Genomic DNA, 4,906 nt, shown 5'->3' with positions numbered 1-4,906 from the left:
GCAGCTATGCTCTACCGGAAGCTAGCTGAACAATTCTGGTGAAACAATGACGAGGCATTTATGTGCAGCCACCAATTCCCAGCTAGCTCTCAGTAGGGCAATGCGGCTCCTAAGCCTACTTAGGTATGCTTTTCAACAAAGGATATCAAGGGAACAAAGCAGATTAGACAATAGACATACTTTGGAAAGTTAATTAAAATCACATGATATATATGAATCATGAAAGGAAAAAAAACTGGGAATATAAACCTCTAGTAAGGAAATGAGTTAGAACAAATTTTTTTGCATTATTGATTGAATAGAACTACAAGTTCATCCCTTGAAAAGGGGTTAAACAAATAATATCTGGTCCAGATCGACAATCATAGGCGGAACATGGGCCAAAAACCAATGTTAATCTCACAACTTTTCTGGAATAAACACATAGGGTTCCATTTACTATACAATGCTTTGACAAGGTTCCCAGCTAGGGAGTCTCTCCACCAGCATTTGGGGCAAGCGAGCAGCAGACGTGAAGGAACCACTGTCTGGATGTATTATTAGACAACCAAATGCTTGTGCAGCCTTACCCCCTGCTTCTGCTCAACCAATTGCACAAGAGCAGGGCCTGTCAATCACCCCGGACAAACAGTCTGAGGTGATTTAACTCTGCCACCTTAGAGGCTAGGCATCGGCAAGCTGAAGACCACTGCTTCTTAACTAGTGATTTGCAGGCTTGCACAAGTGAGCCTCCATGGCAAGTGCTTAGTATATGCAGGTGACAGTTCTATGCAAGCAATAGCACAATAAGAAGATGTCCTAATCTAGTTTAGCATTTTCTTATTGTATTTATATGTTTCTTTAATTAATTGTTAGAGTATCCAGATACTTGTCCCACTATTGAGTTCCCTTACTGCACTTACCTTTACCACCTTTTATTTAAGTCTGTTCCACAAGCCAGCCACCATAAAATAATGCTGAACTTGATATTTATTTTTCCCATGATCCATTATCCAAACAATTAAAACTACAGAACAAATTTTCTCAGTTTTGAGTGCGTCAGTTCTGATTGGTTCATACTAATTTACATGAAGCCCTGTTCTCCACTGGGCACCTACCTCTTAAAGCTATATTACTTTTGTTTGCACCTCTGTTTATTGTATGTGTGTTTTATGTATAGATCATGCCAAGTTTTAATTTATTTGAATTTCTATTGTGTTTTTTTGTTGTTATACATATAGTGGAGTGCCCTTATCTGAAAACATAATTACTTTATGTCTATCTACCTTTTTAATGTTCTGAAGCTAAAATCTATTGTCCTGCAATGCTGTTCAGTTATTGTGAATTTTGAACATACAAGTAAATTTTTCTTTATATAAAATCTTTGTCACATTGGATGTACAGTCATACGCCACATTGAAGTGTCTCCATTTAGAGCTGTTAAGTTATAGACCACATGGTTAGAAATTCCTGAGTGGTGCTTAGTGGTGATGCAGTAACAATGTTTGACAAATAGTATATTTTTCTAACATTACATTGTTTGTAGAAGACCCATAATCTAGTTGCTCAAGTAAAACATAACTAGGGAATTTTCACTAAATATGAATTGTTCTACTGTATTTTTTTCACCTAATTATCAACAATGACTTCATTTAGAGCTGTTTACAGGGGTCAAGTCCAGCAGGAACGCATGGGAATGGAGTTCTTGCACTATTTTTGCAGCTGGAAGTAAGTTCCCCCTGGACAGAGAACAGAAATGCTTTAGTAAACAGTGCTGCAGTTGGTGGGAGGAGTCTGGTTAGGATAGTGAGATCCTCTAGTAATGGGCAGTAACGCTTCCTACAATACACGAAATGCAAGCCTGTCAGTGGCCCTGCTGTGTGACCATCCCGCACTGTGTGGAACCACACTTTTTTTTTGTAGGACTTGATCCCTGGCTGTTTAGCTTAGTATTCAAATTTCCTTAAAGGGACACTAAACCCAATTTTTTTCTTTAATGATTCAGATAGAGCATGCAATTTTAAGCAACTTTCTAATTTACTCCTATTATCAATTTTTCTTCGTTCTCTTGCTATCTTTATTTAAAAAGCAGGAATGTGATGCTTAGGAGTCAGCCCATTTTTGGTTGAGAACCTTGGTTATGCTTGCTTATTGGTGGGTAAATGTCAGCCTCCAATAAGCTAGCGCTATCCATGGTGCTGAACCTAAAATGGACTGGCTGCTAAGATTTACATTAATGATTTTCAAATAAAGATAGCAAGAGAACGAAGAAAAATTGATAATAGGAGTAAATTAGAAAGTTGCTTAAAATTGCATGCTCTATCTGAATCACGAAATAATTTTTTTTGGTTTAGTGTCCCTTTAATATATCCATTGCTCTAAGCACAGTCTTACTGTATGTTCAAATTAACGGGAACACAATATATTACATAACATTTACAGTTTATGAAATAAAAGGTAATTTTGTGGCAAAGTTGTATATGTATCATTCTTAGGGAAACAAAACCTAACCCGCCTTAATTAAAAATGTGTAATTAAAGAAATGTAGTTTAATTTTATGTCATTGTAACTCTAATGGGCTTTTTATTGTTTTTGTTTTATTTATGTTTTAATTGAGTGAAATTGTGAGCCTATGGGAAAATGTATAAATGTATGTTTTCATTTATGTATGTAGCTCAGAACAGAACAAAATAAATCTGACCAATATATTTTTGTATAAATATTGATTTAACTAAAAAATACTGCAGATGTATATTTGTATTGTTTAAAAATGTATGTTTTTTTTCCATCAGGACTTTGTATTTTGGTAAAATCTTTAAAAAAAATAAATGTTTTGCTAATTTGGGTATATTTTTTGTCTACTTTATGTAATTCCTACACCCAACAAAAAAAACATCAGATCAAACTCTGTTATGTTGTCTCTCTAATTTATATAGCTTATCCCTTTTTTTGATAGCAAAGATCAAACTTTTCAGACCACCCACCCCTAACCACATGGGGAGAGAGAGTAACATTTCTATTCAAAGACAAGATTTAATATGATTATTTATCTTTAGTGAGTATTGTTTAATTTATATGCATACACATCCCATGTCACTGATAAACGAACTCAGACAGCTGAGTTTGCACTCAGTGAACAAGTCAGTTAAAAATTAAATGTAATACAAAAAAATAAAAAAAGAAACAACAAAGCACTATACAGACACTGAAAACATGGATATATGCCAAAAACAAATCACAATAACATATCTATATAAGGACAAAACCTTTGTGCATATCCTGTGCAAAAGAAATAAATTACTAAAACGACTAAAAATAGTCAGAGACCCCAAAATACCCTCGTCCTACAATTTGGACTTAATGGTGCTAGTTGACTGATAGCTCATAACTGGAAAACAATAAACACTCCAATATTGTCCATGTGGATAGACAAAGTGACCAAACTTTTTAAACTAGAAGAGTACGATTTACTCAATCAAACTGGCATTCTTTTTGAATGCAAAATTCCTATGAGAAGAATAAACACAACCACACTGCATAACCCCCAACCCCTCCACACTCCCCCTACACTAGCATGCAACCAATAATAACAGAACATTCACACAGAAAACTCCTTTCCCCTGCCCTGAGAATCAGAAGCCCTTCCCTCTTCTTTCATCTTTTATAACCCTCTTCTTTCCCATACAACTTTTCTCCCCTCCCCTACAGTGCTTCTTACCACTTCCATTCTCTCTATCCTATGGATACAATGCAGATGAGCGGTATGGTAATTCTCTATCCCCATGCTAAAGACTACCAGTTATAACCAAATTGAAAATGTATAACAACCTAAAGTCCGTAAAAGACTTTCCTGAGACTCACACAATTGCAGGCAATGGACTAGCGAAATGGACCACTAACGGTGAGTGAAACTTATGTTATTGTTTTTGTATTTATTTCCAGTTCTCCTTTAATATGTTTCATAAATATGCAAATGTGACAACGCTGAAATGTTTATAATGCTCGATGTATATCTGATTTCCCTGTCACAATCCATAAAAATAATAAATAAAAATAAAAAAAATAGTCAGAGAATAGAAAAGTTACTTGTTGTTCACAAAAGGTTTAGTCAGCTTCGCCCACGCACTCTCGTGGTATCCAAAGTTGGTGCTTCTATAATGTTATATCACTGGATCTTTGGTGCTGCTTGGAGTATTCAGACACACACAGTATCAAATCGGAAAGGCAAACATGAAAATCAAAAACCAGAAAATGCATCCAAAGATTCAGAGCAATAAATATTTACAACAAAACACGCATCTGCATAAATTACACTTACAAGAATAAAAACGAAATAAGGCTTACCTGTGAAAAACTCATCTGATTTAGTATTAGTAACTCTTCCTCATGTCACTCCCAGCCAGAGAATTTGCTTGGTAAATAAAGTGATGCTGGGATAATCCCTTGATTTTTCAAACAACAAATCCAGAAAATAGCCGCACCACCAAGGTTCCAAGTTATCAAGTACTTTATTGAGCCAGACTGCAAAAACATTTCAGACAGATGTCCTTAGTCATGTATGGTTAAACAGGCACTGACCTCATCTCTAAATACCTATGCAGACCACACCCCCAAACTCAAGTTACCAGTACAAAATCTACCTATTAATGACACCTCCATCTAGTGGTCATATTATGAAGAAAACTAACTACTATAATGCACAAATCTTACACAGTAAGTTTACACATGGAGGCCAATTTATGAAAGGTCTTGCGGACCTGATCCGACAGTGCGGATCATGTCTGCAAGACCTCGCTGAATGTGGAGAGCAATACGCTCTCCGTATTCAGCATTGCACCAGCAGCTCACAAGAGCTGCTGGTGCAACACCGCCCCCTCCTGACTCGTGGCCAATCGGCCGCCAGCAGGGAGGTGTCAATCAACCCGAT

This window comes from Bombina bombina, chromosome 2 (assembly GCF_027579735.1).
Source record: "Bombina bombina isolate aBomBom1 chromosome 2, aBomBom1.pri, whole genome shotgun sequence".
Lineage (NCBI taxonomy): Eukaryota > Metazoa > Chordata > Amphibia > Anura > Bombinatoridae > Bombina > Bombina bombina.
The sequence above is the reverse complement of the archived record's forward strand: the minus strand, read 5'-3'. Positions refer to the sequence as shown.